Source organism: Oryx dammah, unplaced genomic scaffold, assembly GCF_014754425.2.
Source record: "Oryx dammah isolate SB20612 unplaced genomic scaffold, SCBI_Odam_1.1 HiC_scaffold_27, whole genome shotgun sequence".
NCBI classification, from domain to species: Eukaryota; Metazoa; Chordata; class Mammalia; order Artiodactyla; family Bovidae; genus Oryx; species Oryx dammah.
Window position 1 is genome coordinate 47,714,806 of NW_024070211.1, and position 21,149 is coordinate 47,735,954.

At 41.6% G+C, this 21,149-nt stretch overlaps 1 non-coding gene across 1 annotated transcript; it reads left to right on the forward strand.

Moving 5' to 3' along the window:
• The first annotated feature begins 957 nt into the window (after positions 1 to 957).
• LOC120855267 lies at positions 958 to 1,061 on the forward strand. Its single transcript, XR_005719229.1, has one exon. It is a non-coding gene; the product is annotated as a U6 spliceosomal RNA (small nuclear RNA).
• The last annotated feature ends 20,088 nt before the right edge of the window (positions 1,062 to 21,149 follow it).

Below are 21,149 nucleotides of genomic sequence, written 5' to 3' on the forward strand. Positions count from 1 at the left end.
GATCTCCTGGCTGTCCAAGGGACTCTCAAGAGTCTTCTCTAGCACCACAGTTCAAAAGTGTCAATTCTTTGGGCACTCAGCTTTCTTTATGGTCCTACTCTCACATCTGTACACGGCTACTGGAAAAGCTTTGACTATACAGGCCTTCATTGGCAAATTGATGGCTTTGTTTTTTAATATGCTGTCTAGGTTTGCTATAGCTTGAATCAGCTATATGTATACATATATCCCCTCCCTCTTGGACCACCCTCCCACCTACCACCTCCCATTCCCACCCATCTAGGTAGTCCCAAAGAACTGAGCCGAGCTTCATGTGATTTATAGCAGGTTCTCACTAGTTATCTATTTAGATAAAAATAAGCTAAAAAATAAAAATTTTTAAAAATCACTGGTAAGATTAAATATTTATTCATGTTTTTTGTTCATTTATATGCTTATTAGTTAACTGCTTGTTCATGCCTTTAATTCATTTTTCTTCTGGGATTATTATTATTTTTTCATTGACTCTTAAGAAAGCTTCATATATTAACAAAATTGACCTGTGTTCATATATTGCAGATATTTTTTCTCATTTGATTTTGTCTAACTTTATTATGGTGCTGCTGGTGGCGATTGCAAGTTTGTTTTGTTTTTTTTTTGTTGTTTGATTGGTTTGGGCTTATGGCTGATTTTTTGTTTCCTTTAAAAAAAATTTTTTTTTTAAATTTGTATCTAGCTGCCTTTTTATGGTTTTGGTTTCGAGGTAATATGCAATAAGAGCCAAAAAACCCTTCTAATTCAATTATATGTTTAGAGGTAAGAGAAATATAAGTGAGGAGGACTAAGGTTAAGAGGAACATTAATCCTATCAAGATGTATCAGGGAAGAAAGTAACCAACCAAACCAAAAGGAATTGTATTTGCAAAACAAATTTTTGATGTTAGAACCTACTTGGAATGTTTAAGATAAATCAAAATAGTGCTCGCTTCAGCAGCATATATACTAAAATTGGAATGATACAGAGATTAGCATGGCCCCTGTTCAAGGATGACGTGTAAATTTGTGAAGCATTCCATATTTGGGGGGAAGAAAGCATTTGGACCACAGTAAGAATTCAATAAATGGTAACAGTTGTTAAGATAGAAAAAGAGAAAAGATAAACCAAAATATATCCAGGATGTAGTTTTGATTGTAACCAGAAATATCAATAACCTCAGATATGCAGATGACACCACCCTTATGGCAGAAAGTGAAGAGGAACTAAAAAGCCTCTTGATGAAAGTGAAAGTGGAGAGTGAAAAAGTTGGCTTAAAGCTCAACATTCAGAAAATGAAGATCATGGCATCCAGTCCCATCACTTCATGGGAAATAGATGGGGAAACAGTGGAAACAGTGTCAGACTTTATTTTGGGGGGCTCCAACATCAGTGCAGATGGTGACTGCAGCCATGAAATTAAAAGACACTTACTCCTTGGAAGAAAAGTTATGACCAACCTAGATAGCATATTGACTTCAGAGCCTAACAAGAATATCACATGGTACAGGTGAAAAGAGAGTCAGTTCAGTTCAGTCGCTCAGTCGTGTCTGACTCTTTGCGATCCCATGAATCACAGCACACCAGGCCTCCCTGTCCATCACCAACTCCCCGAGTTCACTCAGACTCACGTCCATCGAGTCAGTGATGCCATCTGGCCATCTCATCCTCTTTCATCCCCTTCTCCTCCTGCCTCCAATCCCTCCCAGCATCAAAGTCTTTTCCAATGAGTCAACTCTTCACATGAGGTGTCCAAAGTACTGGAGTTTCAGCTTCAGCATCATTCCCTCCAAAGAAATCCCAGGGCTGATCTCCTTCAGAATGGACTGGTTGGATCTCCTTGCAGTCCAAGGGACTCTCAAGAGTCTTCTCCAACACCACAGTTCAAAAGCATCAATTCTTCGGCGCTCAGCTTTCTTCACAGTCCAACTCTCACATCCATACTTCACCACTGGAAAAACCACAGCCTTGACTAGACGCACCTTAGTCGGCAAAGTAACGTCTCTGCTTTTCAATATGCTATCTAGGTTGCTCATAACTTTTCTTCCAAGGAGTAAGCGTCTTTTAGTTTCATGGCTGCAGTCACCATCTGCACTGATGTTGGAGGCCCCCCAAATAAAGTCTGATACTGTTTCCACTGTTTCCCCATCTATTTCTCATGAAATGATGGGACCAGATGCCATGATCTTCGTTTTCTGAATGTTCAGCTTTTAGCCAACTTTTTCACTCTCCACTAGGATAAATAAGATAAAGCCAGAGATAACATTATTACACAAAATGCATGCCTAAAGGTTCAGTACAAGTTGTGAAATAAGGGGAGGAATGTTAGCTTCTTAGTAAAGAGAGCAAAAAGAGCAAAGCCTTTACACTAAAGTTGTTCATGAAAATTATAATCACTCCTGACACTGAGTTCCAAGAGAAATTTCTCCATTGAGTAACATAAAGAGAACAATGCCCCATGACCTAGTTGATAAGGCCCTCAGCAGCATGTAAACAGTCAACAACACAAGCCTGCATGTGGGCAACTAAAGAACAGTACTTGGTATTTTTACATAAAGTGTTTCTCATACAAAAAGGATTGTAAATGTCTCCCCTTTCTTGATCAGCAAATTCTGCTAGATAAGGAAGAAAGATGTTACGCATGTTCTTAACATTCAGTTCGAAATCCATGAGGTAAGTTTTGGTTCCTTCGAATTTTTGTAGTCAAATGTTCAACGTTGCAGGGCGGGCGTAGATAGGAATTCTGTAGTAAAAAAGGACTTTCACATTACACTGTGTAATTCCTTGCTGGATTTTTATTCCTACCCCATACAAACTATCCTTTTTATAACTCTGCGGGGTACTTACTCAACAATATTTTATTGTAATGAAGATGTGAACCACACAGCTGATTTGTTACCCACACGACCACTTTTCCTTCTGTCAAGAGTGGTTTTGTCTGTGTCTTCAAATAAGTCGAATGGGCCATAAGAGTGATGAAGAAGGTTCCTTAGAGGAAGAGTTAACTGGAACCAAAGGGAGGAGGCAGCACGCATTTTTATCGCATCTTATTTTTGCCCTGGTGCACTTACAGACAGAAGTGGAGTGAACGCACCCTTTATAGAACACAATCGGCCTGGGCAGACACTGTCCTGTGTGTGGAATGAGTTTTGGAAGCAGAACAGAGGTGTGTTTTTCATTAGGCCACATTGGATTTTCGCATTCGAGAGTATAATTACCAAACCCAGCCCTCAAACCACTGCAAAAACATCACATGCTTCTTATACACATTTTTTCCCTTCAAACCAGCACTCAAGCGCCCACCAAGGGCCCTGCCCACAGTAGGGTTCATTTAAAATTCTTTTCAAACGCAGTTGTAGCATGGCTCTCGTCCACAAAACAAGTATTATCAGCAGTTAAATCATAGGATTATTCTTACGTTACAGATAACTAGGTACACTTAATGTGTAATAGTTATTATATTAAGACCCTGGGCCAGACTCTCTCTGTATAAAATTGCCCTCCAGGAGTCAGGCTCTCAGCAGTGCGCCAGTATCTCTTTCAAGCTTATAATGAACCTGTGCTCTAAACTTGATGTTTAGAAGGTCAAATTCAGTTTGGAGTTTAACTTCTATTTAAGTTTTAGAAGTAGTGCTAAGGAGAAATGAACACAAAAAGAGGTAGACATTTTATGCTTATTTTTTTCCCTGAGAGCTCTCTTGGGCCAGTGAGAAATTCCAAGCATCAAGTTCTCTTCTCCTCTCTGCTCCTCACTGCATATTGTAAACCCATGATTCTCCCCACTTACCGCTGCAGGCTTGGGGACAGCAGTTACTGAGCTTCCTCGGCAAGAGAAGTTTCTAACTGAATTGTGTTCTAGCAACTTAAAAATCTAATGCAGCTTTTTACTTTTTGGCTGCACTGAGTCTTAGTGGCCATGTGCAGGCTCTTAGTTGCAGACTGCAGAATCTTTAGTTGCAGCATGTAGGATCTAGTTCCTTGATCAGGGCTCGAACCTGGGCCTCTTGCATTGGGAGTGCAGAATCTTAACCAATAGACCACCATGGAAAGTCCCTAGCACAACTTTTTGGAGAATCTCAGTCTTCGAAAGGAGAAGTATGGGGAAGGGAGTCATTTATCACCTGTGTTAATGTGGAATATTTGTTGTTGTTCAGTCTCAAAGTCGTGTCCAACTCTTCATGACCCCATGGACTGCAGCACGCCAGGTTCCCTGTTCTTCATCATCTCCCAGAGTTTCCTCAAACTCATGTTCACTGAGTCGATGATGCCATCACCATGCACTGCAAGATGATTTTAGGTGGACATAAACGAACATTTATCATTTTAATAGCTAATTGTTTACAATGTAGTAACTTGCATTTAAATAGTATTTACTATGTGCTAGATATTATGTCTTATCTCCATTAACTCATTTAGTCCTCGTATCAGTTCTAGGGAGAGGGTAGGTAATATTATTGCCCCCTGTTACAGATGAGGAGACCAAGGCACAGGAAGTTCAAAAGATTTGTCCTGGCTTGTTTAGGAAGTTAAAGGTAAAGTCTGGATCTGAATTTATATAATCTAGCTTCAATGTCTACGCTGTTAAGCCCTCTCCAGCTCTTCTCTACCAGACTGCACAGAGAAAATCAAGCTGGTGCTCCAGGGCATCCATTGTGTATCATGAATCACCTCCTCAGGTAAGCACCTAGACTTATAATAGCTATGTACTGTCCTAGGTGCATAGTGTACATTAGTGACTTTAGGAGAACAGTCTCTTATGTCATTTTCTGCTTAATTCTCTTATATAACTCCAACTGGAAAAGGCCATTATCTAATATAATATAACATGCATTAGGGAAATACATAACTATCTGTATTAATCATTGCTATGTCCTGAAAGGTGGTTCCTCTTTGTGTGTTGAAGCCTAACCGTTAATTTGACAGTATTTGGATGTGGACCTATGGAAGGTAAATGGTTTGGATGAGATCATGGGGGTGCAGCCCCCATGGTGGTATTGGTGCTATTATACTGAAGAGCCCAGAATGCTAGCTATCTCTTTCTCTCTATCTCTGCCATGAGGACACAGCAAGAAGATGACCATCTAAGAAACACAGGTAGTCCTCACCAGATACCAAATTTGCTGGTATCTTGATCTCAGACTTGCCTCCAGAACTGTAAGAAATAAATTTGTTAAGCCACCAGCCTACAGTATTTCTGTTATAGCAGTCCATACTAAGAAAAACAATTATCTATTTTATATATATAGTATTAAAGATGATCTATTATCTATATATTTATTAAAGATTACTCCATAATTTGGTGGCCAAAACAGCAAACATTTATTTATCTCATAATTTATATGTATCAGAAATAAAATCTTATGTTTACACAAAACCTACATACAAATGTTTCAAAAACTGGAAATAACTTAAATGTTCTTCAAAAGGTAAATAGTTAAACCAATTGTGGCAAACCCATACTATTGAGTACTGTTGTTACTGTGCAGTCGCTCAGTCATGTCTGACTCTTTGTGACCTCATGGACTGCAGCACGCCAGGCTTCCCTGTTCATCACTAACTCCCGGAACTTGCTCAAAATCATGTCCATTGAGTTGGTGATGCCATCCAGCCATCTCATACTCTGCTGTCCCCTTCTCTTCCCACCTTAATCTTTCCCAGCATCAGGGTCTTTTCCAGTGAGTCAGTTCTTCGCATGGGTGGCCAAAGTATTGGAGCTTCAGGTTCAGCATCAGTCCTTCTATTTTAGGACTGACAGGTTTGATCTCCTTTCAGTCCAAGGGACTCTCAAGAGTCTTTTCCAACACCATAGTTCAAAAGCATCAGTTCTTTGGCACTCAGCTTTCTTTATGGTCCAACTCTTACATCCATACATGACTACTAGAAAAACCATAGCTTTGACTAGATGGACCTTTGTTGGCAAAGTAATGTCTCTGCTTTTTAATATGCTGTCTAGGTTGGCTATAGCTTTTCTTCCAAGGAACAGGCATCTTTTAAATTCATGGCTGCTGCAGTCACCACCAGCAGTGATTTTGGAGCTCAAGAAAATAAAGACTCTCACTCTTTCCATTGTTTCCCATCTATTTGCCATGAAGAGATGGAACTGGATGCCATGATCTTTATTTTCTGAATGTTGAGTTTTAAGCCAGCTTTTTCACTCTCCTATTTCACTTTCATCAAGAGGCTCTTTAGTTCTTCTTTACTTTCTGCCATAAGGGTGGTGTCATCTGCATATCTGAGGTTATTGATATTTCTCCCGGCAATCTTGATTCCAGCTTCTGCTTCATTCGGCCTAGCATTTTCCATGATGTACTCTGCATCTAAGTTAAATAAGCAGGATGACAACATACTGCCTTGAAGTACTCCTTTCCCAATTCGGAACCAGTCTGTTGTTCCATGTCTGCTTCCAACTGTTGCTTCTTGACCTGCGTACAGATTTCTCAGGAGGCAGGAAGGTGGTCTGGTATTCCCTTCTCTTTAAGAATTTTCCACAGTTTGCTGTGATCCACATAGTCAAAGGCTTTAATGTCATCAGTGAAACATAAATAGATGTTTTTCTGGAATCTATTGACACATGCAGCATCTAGGATATCAAGGATATCAAGGAAGCTATGCTTTGAGAGTGGATACAATCCCCCCAGTCTTCTCCTCAGGGCAGCTTTACCTGATTGACTGCTTCTCCTCATCACTATGTATTTTTCATTTTTTTGCCACAGTTCAGTAACCTCAACTCTTCCTTTCAGCTATGTTTCATTTATCTATCATTGTATAACAAGCTATCTCAAAACTTAGTGGTTTAAAAACAACATAAATGTTTAATTTACCATTGTTTTGGCAATTTTGATGAGGCTTGGAAAGAATATCTCTTTGCTTAACAGTATCTGGGGACTCAAGATGACTTGGGGAATAGAGGTTGGAAGAACTGGGTGGGAGGTGGCTGGGTTTCTCCATTTCTGTCTCCTTTTCTCTCTCTTCCTTTTCCACATGAATAGTTCAGATTTCCTAATAACATGTTGACCTCAGAGTGGTTGTACTTCTTACAGAGCAGTTGACTTCTCCCAGCAGCAGCATTTCCAAAGTCCATGGTAGGATCTCCAAGTTTTCTTAGTATCTAACCTCAGAAGTACAAGGACATCACTTCTACAGCATTCTATGGGTCAAGCAAGTCACTAGGGCCAGCTCAGATTCCAGGAGAGAGAACTAGACTTTGCTTCTCAATGAGAGGAACAGCAAAAAAATTGTAACCATCTTTTATCTACCTAGATGCCCTTTCATCAAAATTATTTGACTTTAAAAAAAAATTTAGATTTTCCACATTGACTATAACACTTTTTATTAGTAATCTTCATCTTTTTAAATTGGTCTAGTATATTCATTTTAAATTATGCTAGTTATTTATTTAGGTGGTGCTCTAATTGCCAAGTTTCAGAGACTTTGAGTGGTTTTTGCCAACTATATTTTATCCACAAGCTGTGTTGTTTTGAGTACAATTTCACAGAGCTCAACATTTTCAGAAATACATGTATCACGTATACCCCATTTAGCAAAAACATGTATAAATGCATGTACTTCTCGTCGTAGGGTCTTCACTGAGTGTTCCAGACCTCTGCTTAGACCCAGAATTTCCTAAGAATCCCCAGTTTCTTGTTTTACTCCTTGATCCCAATGCAGAAGGACACCATTACATTAAACAGCACTCTTTCTTCAAGCAGAAACTGCCACAAAAAGGCAGCAGTAAAGTCGGTTTTTGGTGAGGAAGAGTAGATTAATGTTAAGGCAAAATTAGGAAAGTTATCTTTTCAGATTATTGTTGTTTCATTTTTAGTCATTTAGCACATAGGTTTGTATGTGGCATGACAGAGAATTTTATGCAAGTTTAGCTGAAGACATGTAAAGCACTCAGTTGGCATAATGCACAAAAGAATTTGAGTGTGTGTGTATGTGTGTGAGAGAGAGAGAGAACACGACAGAAAGACAGGGGGCGGCGGCGGGCGGCGGCGGGCGGCGGGGGAGGGGGGCGGGCGATGGCTGATCTGTCTTCAGAGGCTCTGCTGAATTCTTTCCATGCCTACTTCATCACCCTTTTATTAAGTACTTTTCAAAACACAGGAATACTGTAAGGAAATCGAATACCATTTACAACTGAAGCTAAGATTGACTTTTCTTCCGGCCACATTCTCTGTGGAAATAACACGTGTGCATACAAAGGCGTGCGCACACACACACACACACACACACACACACACCCAGAGCTTACAACCTGCTGTATATTAAGCACCATATGAAGAGGATGTATGAAAAGAAATAAGATAATTAATTTCCTATTACTCAGTTGCTGAGACCAAAAACCTAAACTTCCCTTTGACTTGCCTTTTCAAAGCTCTTAGTAACTGCTATAAAATCTATTATTCCTAACATGCTTAATGCCCCCTACTTTCTCCTGTGTTGCCTTCTTAGTTCAAGCCACAACCTTCTCTTCCATGGGCTATAGGAGGATCATCCTAATTGTTCTTCTTTCTTTCCCCCCTGCCCCCAGTATTACCTATTCTCCACACAGCAGCCAAGATGTCTTTCTTAAAAATGAAATCAGAAAACAACACTCAGACACTCCAACAGCACTCAGAATAAAATCCCAACTCCTAACCATGGCCTTCAAGACCTCTGTCTCTCTCTTCATCTTTTATACTTTGCTTCCAGCTCATTCCAGCCCATTATGCTTTGAACACACCTAGTTCACATTCAGTTCAGGTCCTTTTCACTGTTTCTTCTGCTTGGAATCAATCCTCCTTGCCCTGCCTCCAGACATTCACTTGATCTGAGTCTCTACTCAAATGTCACTTCCTCAGAGAGGCCTTTCCTGACCTAAAATATCATAGTAAAAATAGAAGACACTCTCAACTCCTCACTCTCTCCCCTTACCCTTAATTTTTTTTGTCCTCCTAGCCCTTCATATGAAATATTTATTTTTATTGTTGTTTTTCCTCCCCACTAAAATAAAATTCCAAGAGCTTTGTCCATCTTAACTGCTATCATCTCAATGCCTAAAACAGTGCCTGCCACATAGAAAAGACTTAATAGATATCTGTTAAATGAATGCTCACGTGAATGAAGATCTATCCTGATGAAGCTCTGATCTGTATTGGAAGGGAAGCATGGAGACAGCCATGGTCATATGATGTGATTGTGCTGTGACAGATGTGTGGGCAAAATGTTTGGGGAACACAAAGGACTGCTTCCCTGGCTATTTAGGGAGAGAACAGTCAGAGTTTTTTTACCTGGATCTTGAAGGATGAGTAAGGATTCACCAGATGGCGAAGTCTGCAGAGGACATCTCAAGCAGAAGAAAGAAATAGTGGATGTCAAGGCCTGGCTGTAAAAGCATAACATGGAGGGGGATGCTCATCATTTCGTTGTACCTGGAAAATAGGACATGCAAACATGTTGCAGAGGGAGATGAGATAGGAGAGTAGCAGAGGTGAGTTGATCAGCTCAGACAGAAATGACTTTGCAAGGAGCTTGCAAGAGCCATTGGATTTGAGGAAGGTTAAATCATCATCGTGCATGCGTAAGTGCTCAGTTGTGTCTGACTCGATGACCCCATGGACTGTAGCCTGCCAGATTCCTCCGTCCATGGGATTCTCCAGGCAAGAATACTGGAGTGAGTTTCCACGCCCTCCTGCCGGGGATCTTTTAGACCAACTGAGAGAACCAGCTTCTCTTCTGTCTCCTGCACTGACAGGTGGATTCTTTACCACTGCATCACCTGGGAAGCTCAGAAATCATCGCCAGGGCTTCAGAAAGTTTACTGACCTCTGTGTGGTGGACAGTGTGAGGCAAAACAATCATCTAGAGGGGAATGGAGAGAAGGTGATGGATGGGAGGTGCATTTCAGGAGAGCATGGAGGGGGCCTGGTGGCCTAGAGATGGGGAACACTGGAAAGGGAGAAACAGCCTGGTAGAATTTTAACTTGGGTGATTTGATGACTTTATCCTGGAGTAAGGAAACCAGAAGGAAACTCAAGTCTGGAGAGCAAGAAAGAGAACTAGTCATGGGCCACACCTGCGCAGCGTTCTTCCTCTCCAAGCCCCTGGGTGGCCATTTGCTACCATGTCGTCAGCTCGTGGGAGCCCACCTGCCCTGGTCCCACAGGTGGGCTCCCACGAGCTGCTCCTCCCTCCACCCCCTGAGCCTTGGGGATTAGGTAACACGTGTGCCTGCCTCTCTCTTCTCTTGAGACAAACCTCTCCCATGTGGCTCTTCATCTAGAAAATAGATTCCCATCAATTCTGCCCAGCAAGACAGGCTCAGACACGCCAAATCCCAAAGGGATAAGACTAAAACTCAAGCCTAGACTCACCCAAACTATATGTATAATATCACTGAAGTTTTGTTATTATTTTATGTAATTCTTAAATTACATAGCTAGTACATGAATACTTTCCCATTATAAAAAATGCAAACAATACAGAAGTACACTAAGACTTGGGAGTTCCTTTCACAGCAACCCCTTGAAAAAGAAAAGAAGTACATTCCTCCTCCTAAGAGTAAGATTTGCCTCTTTACTGTCTTTTATTTCACACACACACATACATACATAGAGAAACAATATATAGTTTCAGATGTTCTCTTACGGCTCAAATCATTTTGAAAAATTTTTCACTTATATACCTGTCTTCAAAGATTTTCACATTAGTAAATATAAATCTACTTCTTTCTTTTTAAACTGCTGAATAGTATTCCATGGCAGAGATGTATATATTTGTCATTGACTCTTTCCCCTTCTCATGGATACTTGGGTTACTTCCAATCTTGCAAGATTTTTAAATAGTGCTACAGTGAATACCTTTGCACACTCTATTTTGTACATGTTTGCAAATGTTTCTCTAATGTGGACCCCTGGAAGCAGAACCGGTTGACCATCCTAAAGGTATTTCATTTTAATTTTGCTTGAAGCTGCCAGTTTTTCTACTCTATCTTATTAAGTGCTTCAAGATGTACTAAAACAGAAAAGTTTCCTGAAATCGTAACGTCAGTTATATCACAACAGGATCCTTACTGAGGATCCTGTTATTGAGGATCACAACAGGATCCTTACTAACATCAACCCAGGGACAAACCCAATACTCTGATACTTATGCAGTATTCCAGAAGAGTAGGAATGCTGGGCTGCAGGCACAATTCTTAGGGCTGTCTAGCTTTTCTGGAACCTACTGAAATTTGAGATCTGAAAAAAATTGTTTGCTTCGACACATGAAAAGAAAAATAGAACACTGAAGTTAATACAGATTTATTAAATAATTATAAAATATAGCATATGTCAACTTCATTGCTATCTCGTTTAGTATTCATAAATGTTTCCTTATTGAGCAACCTGGTATTCTCCTGAATTCTTGCCCTGACCTTCTCTACTCCTTAGCTTGAGGGAACAGCACCAGCTTTCCTGGCTTGTCCTTCCCATATTCAGGGAAGACAATCATCCGGAACATATCATCAAGACTTCCTTTTTTTCCCTTCTCTGGTTTGGAGGGTCTTTCCAAAAGGATTCCTTTGTGTTCCTCTTTAGAAAGGAGGTGAGTTTAACTTGGATAGCAGATTGAGAAGAGAGCTCCTTCTCCAGGAGGGTCAGTATTAGGGAAGGACATGCGTTTGTCAGATGTCAAACACTGGGGAGAATTCTTCTGGCAAGGAGGAGAGGAGATGAAAAGCAGTGAGGTCCTGGAGGGGCTAGTCCCAAGCACTGGGTGGGTGGCTAAGGCAGGGCCTCTGGGTCACATTCTCTGCTGTGGGGATGAAGAGGCAGGTGATAGTTGGGATCTCTCTCTGACCTCGGCTTTTATTCTGAATATCAAGTTCTTTTTCAATGAACTTATTTTCCTCTAGTGCTTAATTCCTAGTGTGGTGGTGACATTGCACCTTATTATTTTTCATCATTCAGTTCAGTTCGGTCCAGCTCAGTCGCTCAGTAATGTCCGACTCTTTGCGACCCCATGAATTGCAGCACGCCAGGCCTCCCTGTCCATCACCAGTTCCTGGAGTTCACTCAAACTCATGGCCATCGAGTCGGTGATGCCATCCAGCCATCTCATCCTCTGTCATCCCCTTCTCCTCCTGCCCCCAATCCCTCCCAGCATCAGGGTCTTTTCCAATGAGTCAACTCTTAGCATGAGGTGGCCAAAGTACTGGAGTTTCAGCTTTAGTATCATTCCTTCCAAAGAATACCCAGGACTGATCTCCTTTAGAATGGACTGGTTGGATCTCCTTGCAGTCCAAGGGACTCTCAAGAGTCTTCTCCAACACCACAGTTCAAAAGCATCAGTTCTTTGGTGCTCAGCTTTCTTCACAGTCCAACTCTCACATCCATACATGACCACTGGAGAAACCATAGCCTTGACTAGACGGACCTTTGTTGGCAAAGTAATGTCTCTGCTTTTCAACATGCTATCTAGGTTGGTCATAACTTTCCTTCCAAGGAGTACGTGTCTTTTAATTTCATGGCTGCAATCACCATCTGTATCACATCTCAGCAGCACTGTGAGCTAAACAGTCCTTGCAGGTTAAGCTGGGGACCTTATCAGTTATAATATTTCTATGGGAAAACGCTTTGGGGATTTCACCAGTGGACTTACAAAGGAACCTCTGGAGGCTAATCCATTCCTAACTGAGCACTGTTCACGTGGACTGCCTATGCAATGACCAGAAGTTTCTGTTTTCCAAGGATGTTCCAGTTTGTGATTCCCTGGGAAATGTCCTGGGTCAGGAAGATTTTCTATTCAAGTTTCTCTGCAATAGACTACATAGTAAGTACTGTGATGTAAGATGCCCTGTAGCCTGACCTGGCTAAATTATGCTGTTTTTTTAAGCTGGTGACTTTGTAGTTTACAAAATGACCCATGAAGTTTGGCATGCTTTGAAAGCTCAAGATACATTTCTAAGAATACAAACATTCCCTTTGGCCACGTGGACTATAAAACCCTGGTGGACTCTAATCCCCTGCTGGAGATTGTTGGTGGCCTTCCTTTCCTCTTTTTCTCTTATTCCTTTTCTGTAGCCCAGCCTGGAGTTCTTGGGTCTTTAAAGATGTAGTGAACTAAAATCTGTTGAAATTCTAGCAATCGCCCAACTATTCCTCCTGATACTCTCCCCATCCTTCTCCCCAGGAAAATGACCTGATTATAAAACTTTCTATAGATACATTTACAATCTGGTGACCTCAGTTCCCCCCTTTGTTAGACAATGGAGGTAGAGGTGTGGTCTTCACCCTGGAATTCCCTCCCACACACACTCAAGAGAGCGCCACACAGAAGCGTGAAGGGTCCACTAATGAACTTCACGTTTGAGAAAGCCTCCCAAATGTTTAGTTATCTGAAGTAAAGCCACACAGGAAAATGAGAACATCAAATGTCTTTTGCTTTTGGCTGAAATTGTATAAACTTGCCAGTTGAGACATTGACCATACGGAGATGAGGAAGAGATGGTCCTATTTTCAGAGTTTCCACTGCCTAGCAAGATACTTGATAAGTATTCAACACATGCTTGTTGAACTAAACTGAGAATCAAGACATACTGGAGGTGATTACATTCACCAACTCTGCTGTCCTGAAATTTCCAGAACCTTCAGTTATTCCTTGTCTTGGCCACTGTACTCAAAAGAACGTAGGTGACTTCTCCAATCTTTTGTTCTGAGGAGTCTTCCAAGGGCTTCTCATACTCCCAGCACATCTACAACTGTCTCCCCACAACTTGACCTGAAATTCTCACATTAATACCACTTTGCGGGAGGGGCAGGAGGTTAACCCACTGTTCCCATTCAAATACCTACATTTTTAAGAGGAGAGAGAGGAACCTGCCTGGATCAAGAATGTGTAGGGATGCATATGTGTGGTGTGTAGTGGTTATTAAGGGAAAAGGAAGAGTAGAGAGGCTGGATGCTTATAGTTCCCTCTTATTACCATTAACAAGAGTGTTCCTGGTGGCTTGGAACATTTCCCTGGTGGCTCAGATGGTAAAGAATCTGCCTGCAAGATGGGAGAACCTGGTTCAATCCCTGGGTTGGGAAGATTCCCTGGAGAAGGGAAAAGCAACCCACTTCAGTATTATTTTCTGGAAAATTCAATGGATAGAGGAGCCTGGCAGGGTACAGTCTTTAGGGTCATAAAGAGTCAGACACAACTTAGTGACTAACACACACACACACACACACACACATTACCATTAAGTCACAAGCTATTTCTGTCAGGTTATCTCATTAGCTCTTTGGAAGTCTTAGAAATTTGGCTTTGAGGATATAGAAAATGAAATAGCATCAGATGATGCACTTAAGTGCTATATGATCCAACCCAGCAGCCACCAGCCACACATGGCTCTTGGGCCCTTGGAATTCTGGTCCATGTTGGAATGTGCCATAAAATATAAAATACACACTAGTTTTCAAAGACTTATCAAGGAAAAAAAATCTCACTAGTAATTTTTTATATTCATTACATATTGAAATTTTAAAAATATATATTGGCTAAATAAAACCTATTATTAAAATTGATGCTACTTGTTTAAAAAAAAATTTAACTATGGCTACTAGAAAATTTTAAGTTATGTATATGGCATTGTATCTCTATTTCCTGGAGGAGATCATGACAACTCACTCCAGTATTCTTGCCTGGAGAACCCCAGGGACAGAGGAGCCTGGGGGGCTACAGTCCATAGCGTCGCAAAGAGCCAGACAGGACTGAAGTAACTTAGCATGCACGCACGTATCTTATCGGACAGCGTTGCTCTAGTGGAGAAGGCGATGGCACCCCACTCCAGTACTCTTGCCTGGAAAATCCCATGGGCGGAGGAGCCTGGTGGGCTGCAGTCCATGGGGTCGCTAACAGTCGGACACAACTGAGCGACTTCACTTTCACTTTTCACTTTCATGCATTGGAGAAGGAAATGGCAACCCACTCCAGTGTTCTTGCCTGGAGAATCCCAGGGACGGGGGAGCCTGGTGGGCTGCCGTCTATGGGGTCGCACAGAGTCAGACACTACTGAAGCGCCTTAGCAGCAGCCGCAGCTCTAGTGGTAGGAAGAAAGATCCCACCCTAGAGGGCGCTGAAATCCAGGGCATAGGCAGAGGTGCCCGTGGAATGAGGCTGCAAAGGCGGAAATGTCACTGCGGGGAAAGGGTAGACTGAAGGTAGGAGTGTGGGTCTGTTTGGCAGCCTGGCTAAGCACACGGGGACTCCCATCATCCTTTCTTATCTCAGTGTCTTTAAATCAGTTGGCTGATTTCCCTTATCCTGACTCCTGTGGCAGAGGAAGAGAGTAGGGAAGAGGGACAGATCCTTATGTTTCCAAGATTTGGCTTGGGATTAGTTTCTGGGGTGATCCTTGCATTTTCTGGTCCCAGGTTCTACACTGTAGGTTACTGACATGTTAGTAATGAGCTCAATATCCTAGTCAGCCTTGGGAAGGACAATAATTCTACTGATTTGGTTGCTTTAAAATTTCCTGATAATACATTTTAACTGTAAGAACACATTTTACTGTTTTCCTAATCTGACTTTGTGGATCAGTACATAGACATTGATATCAGAGCAGCAATAACTGGATTTTTCATAGTGGTTTACAGTTTTCAATGTCCTTTTCAGCAAATTATCACTTTTTATTGTCACAACATCTTGTGAGGCAGGCAAGGCATGTATAGATTTTTATCCATATGCTATAGCTAAGAAACCAAAAAACAAAAAAAAAAAAAACCCACATAAAAAGGTTGCCTTGACCAGGATTTGAAAGCTGTTAAGTGACAGATTTAGGAATATATCATGGATGATCTCATTGGAAACCTTGTCTTCTGATCTTTGGTGTCTTCTCCTGGTGCGTAGAGGATCACTGAGTGGGCCAGGGCATAAGCGGTCGACAGCTTCCTGAATTCAAGCAGTTCTGCCCCTTAAAGATCAGGAAAGTAATTTACAGGGTCTGCACAGCAAGATTTGGAAAACTGCCATTTGGGGAGCCAGAGAAGGAGCCTAATTGGAGCACCGCCTTCCACTCAGCAGGAATGCCTTTGAAGTCAGAGCCTCAGTTTAATTCCCTCAGGCGACCTCCCTGGTAGCTCTTGGAAAGGCCCAGCTGGTCCCTCAATGGAGAGAGCTTCTGAGCTGCAGGCAAAGCCCAGCAGAGGGTGCTGAGAGCTTACCACTTTAGGGTGAGATGGGGGGCGGGGGCGGACGCCCATCTGCTTTGTCAGGGTGAACTCTGGAAGAGGAGGAAGCTTCAGGAAACAATGGTGGTCTTAATTAAACAATAAGAGCTTAAAAAAACAATAAGGGCTTCCTGTCCAGCAGAGTGTTGAGGATGAAGATGATCATGGTGACGATGCTCACGATGATGATGTCAGTGGTGGCCAGGTCTCACCTGGTGGGTGTGGCGTGATCCGGAAATGTTTCCACTGCACAGTTGTGATATTTTTAGAGATCACCGACCGTGATCACTGACATATTGGGAAAACAGTTTCAGCTACTTGTCTAGATACTCACAAATCATTGCACAACCTGGGCTCTGACAATTGTTTGTTCTGTAATTTGGGCAAGTTATATAACTTCTCATCTTATGTTCCTCATTTGAGATTAAAAGATGAGACTAAAAAAAAAAAACTACTTCAAAAGTATCAAATGAGATAATAGATGTGAAATATTTACATAGTATATGCTATTGCAAACAGTCAATAAAAAGTAACAGATATTATTCAAGTCAATTTTTCTGACTTCCAGGGCAGAATTCCTTCTTTATTAAGCAGTCTGCCCCAGTCCTTCTAAGTTTTTGGCATGCTTGTACAGTTCCTTATTTATAAGTTCTGCTGTGATAACTTCATGGAAGGTTGTTTGAAAGATATTAAAGAAGTTATTTGACTTAGTTCCCTGAAATACAATATAGGGGAAAATTATCTCGGCTTCAGTTCAGTTTAGTCGCTCAGTCATGTCCAACTCTTTGCGGCCCCATGGACTGTAGCACATTTAGGTCAGCTGATGAAAGGGCTTCCCCCAGTGGTTCAGCAGTAAAGAATCCACTTGCCATGCAGGAGACACAGATTTGACCCCTGGGTCAGGAAGATCCCCTGGAGAAGGGAAGAGCAGCCCCCTCCAGTATTCTTGCCTGAAAAAACCCCATGGACAGAGGATCCTGGCGGGGTACAATCCATGGGGTCCAAAGAGTCGGACACAGCTGAAGTGACTGAGCATAGCCGATAAAACAAAAACATGTCTTCACAGAGTGTCTTAAGCAGAATAGGAGTTTGTTTCTCTTTTATGTAACAGTTTAGAGATAGGCTGATAGTGCAGTCTGCCATCCTCAACATTTGAATCTCACCTTTAGCTTTAAAGTGACTGCTCCAGTTCTTATATTCTCTCAGGCACATGCCTGATGTTTTCAAAATTAAGACCACGAGTAGCATCCATTTCTCTTATTTATTATTTTTTAAATTATAGTTGATTTATAATATTTTTTAGCTTCAGGTGCATAGCACAGTGATTTAGCCTTTTTACAGTTTATATATCACTAAAAATTATTACAAGACAGTGGCTGTAATTCCCTGTGCCATGCAGTATATATTTATTGTTTATCTATTTTATACATAGTAGTTTGTAACTGCTAATTCCCTACCCCTTTCTTGCTCCTCTTCCATGCCCTCTCCACACTGGTAACCACTGGTTTCTTTCCTTTCCTCACTTAAATGCTCCAAATTTAGTCATATGGTCTCAGTTCAGTTCAGTTGCTCAGTCATTTCTGACTCTTTGAGACCCCATGAACCGCAGCACACCAGGCCTCCCTGTCCATCACCATCTCCCGGAGTTTACCCAAACTCATGTCCATTGAGTCGGTGATGCCATCCAGCCATCTCGTCCTCTGTCATCCCCTTCTCCTGCCTTCAATCTTTCCTAGCATCAGGGTCTTTTCAAATGAGTCAAGTGACAGAAGAACAAAAGAGCAGTATTAGATGAAAATCTGAAAATTTTCACAAGGTCCTTATTGTTATAGCCTCAGAAATTGCTGTTAATACAAGTGCTGATATATCTGAAGATGTACCTGCCCCACTTTTCACAGAAGAACCTAGAAAATACTCTTCTTTCGAAATCTTTTGATTCTGTGCTTGTGATTCAAAAGTAATTTAGGGGCAAGTTTGCTGGTGGTTCTAGAAAGAGTGATAGAGGATTACTAATGCAAAACAGAGCTGGAAAAGGAGTGGGGAAGTCTTGAAGCAAGTGGTGCTCCTGACGGAGTGGCAGAGAACAAACAAGGAAGTACTGTGCTGCATTATGAAATACAGATGCTGCTTGGACCATTTGGAGGTTTCATTCCCTCCCAGGAATGGGATGCCCATCAGTGCATGGTTGACCCAGAGATCATAGATATCTGCTCAGTCTGGAGCTGGCTTCTGCAGGCCAGTCCAAGAGCCTGAATCCATGAAAATGTTTATGAAGTGCTGGAAAATAGTTTCCAGTATCTCTCACAAGCAGATAATAGTTTCCAGAATTTTAGCATCCTCTTGATTTACTTTGGGACTTCCTTGGTGGCTTAGACTGTAAAGAAACTGCCTGCAATGCAGGAGACCCCAGGTTTGATCCTTGAGTGGGGAAGACCCTGCAGAGAAGGAAATGGCAACCCACTCCAGTATTCTTGCCTGGAGGATCCCATCTAACCAGCATCAGACCAGTTTGTGAGATGCTCTAGAGGAAAATGCTTGGGATGGGAAAATCAGGCCACAATTCCAGAGGCGATGCCCTGCAGCTGAAACTCGGATAGGCTCAGGGAAATTGCTATGCCATCTAAGTTATCAGAAGAATGCCTGCTGGTGACCTCCTCTGGAAGGTCTCCCAAAATCACACTTACCTTCCCACTCCCACCGTTGCTGCTCTCGGCTTGGCCTTTGGAATTCTGTGACCAGCCTTGTTATCCTGTTTAACTTGTCTCTTTGCTACTTGCTGATTGTTCCTTAAAGCCATCCTGCATATTGTTGCCATGATAATTCTCCAAAATCCTTTTCACGATGAGCCTTCTTTACCTTAGAATTTACCTAATGGAGTTATTAGGGTTATTTTATATTTCTCTCTTCTTCTTCTTTTTTTTTTTTCAGAGCTGAAGTTTCTCTTAAACGTACTTTAAAAAGCCTCTACAATAAACTTGTATGATTTCTATAACAATGAAAAGACAATGTGTTTTAAATGCTTCAAAAGTTGGGAGGGGGCAGCTGGGAGCCATTGGGGCTCTCATTTCTTCTCATCAACTCTGTATCCTTTGGGACACTTTTGAGGCTTCCATAGATAGTCCTACCCTAGTGACCAAACATACTATCTCTCGATTCTTCAAATCTAGGCTGCTATACTTTCCTCATGGCACATGGCTTCTGTTCTTGTCAAACCCTGTCTTCTCAGCCCACTCAAGTTTTAGCCATCTTTCCAGACCTAGTTAAAATTTCACTTTCCTGGGCTATTTTAATTCTAAAACATATGTATCACTTCTCTGACATTTTATTTATGTCATTATCATGTTCCATGAAAAACTGATGATACAGTTGATATCAATACTTTTACCTGCATGAATTTTGTCTCCTAAGTGAATTCCAAGTTCTTTGAGGACAAGGGTGAACTCTTGTAAATTCCTTGCTTTCCTCTCACCCTCTGGCATAATTCTGAATACATAATAGGTAATCCATTGATAATTATATTTTGAGAACTTTATTCACCTTAGCTAAGTGATTTAACATGTGTCAGACCACTTCCTACAAAATATTTGAAGGAGGATTTCATAGGGATGGTAATCAGGAAAACAAAGAAGTAAAAAGCTAATGTGGGGATTTGGGGTATCAATAACAGCGTGATGGTGTGGCCTTGGAAGACATCACCTTTGCCCTGACTTGCCAGTCACTTGCTCTCCACATGACTCCTGTTGGCTCTTCTGACCACTGTCCCGATAAGATCCTTAGCAGGTTGGGAACTTCACTGTCTACACTCAGTTCCTGACCCTGCAGATGGTGGACTGTGGTGGACACCTCCATTCATTTGTCCCAATTCCATCAGCACCTGAGGTACCCCTTTCTCTCCAAGAGGCAGGCTCTAAATGCTGTCAGTGAGCACAAGTCCTCTAGGCCTGGATTTCCAAGTAGGCTCTGCTGTGCTGTGCTTAGTCACTCAATCATGTCCAAGTAGGCTACTCTTCTGCAATTGCCACTTGAAAACAGAAACTTTTTTCAGTGTCCATTTGGCCAGAAAAGCTGTTTGCTTACCTGTATATTTTGTCCATCAAGCACGGTATGGTTCTATTAACAGTTGATCTTAGACTCTCAGTTCTTACAGGATATACAGAATGTATTTTTAAACATGCCTGGGGCATTTCCTGGCTTGAAAACACCCTTTCCAATGACTGGTAAATGGTGCCCTTAAAAAAAAAAAAAAGTCACCTGCATAAAAGCTCACCTCTGACTTTTCACTGTTAGGCTGATGATGACCGAACCAGACAGAAAGTCTAAGCAGTGCAGATGTCTTCATTAAACACCACTCTTAGCAGTGTGTGTGCATGCTAAGTCACATCAGTCATGTTCGACTCTGCAATCTTACGAACTGTAGCTCTCCAGGCTCCTCTGTCCCGGGCATTCTCCAGGCAAGTATACTGGAGTGGGTTGTCATGCCTTCCTGACCCAGGAATCGAACCCATGACACTTTTGTCCCCTGCTGGCAAGTGGATTCTTTACCATGGAGGCCACCTGGGAAGCTCCGTTAGCAGTGTGACCTTGTGCCAATCATGTAACTTCTCCGAATTCACTTTTGAAAATGAAATGTGAATGATAACAGTACCTAGTCACAGTATTGTTTTAAGGATTAAATGCGATAATGCATGTAAAGTGCCTAGTAACATTCATAGGTCTTATTTTTGAAGTTGTTTCAATGATTCCTTGAGATAGAGATAGATGAGCATGGAATGTACAAACCAGTAGCTTCTCAGTATATTTTTTAAATTGAAATGGTTCTGAGTCCTATGTTTCAAAGTTCCTAATGTAAGCAGAGGCTTGAGCCTTTCAGCCAATCCAGTTTGGTGGCTATTATCCAAATCCAGCCCCTTTTGCTTCTCCTTCTCTCTTCTGGAGGACTGAAAATACAAACAATATGG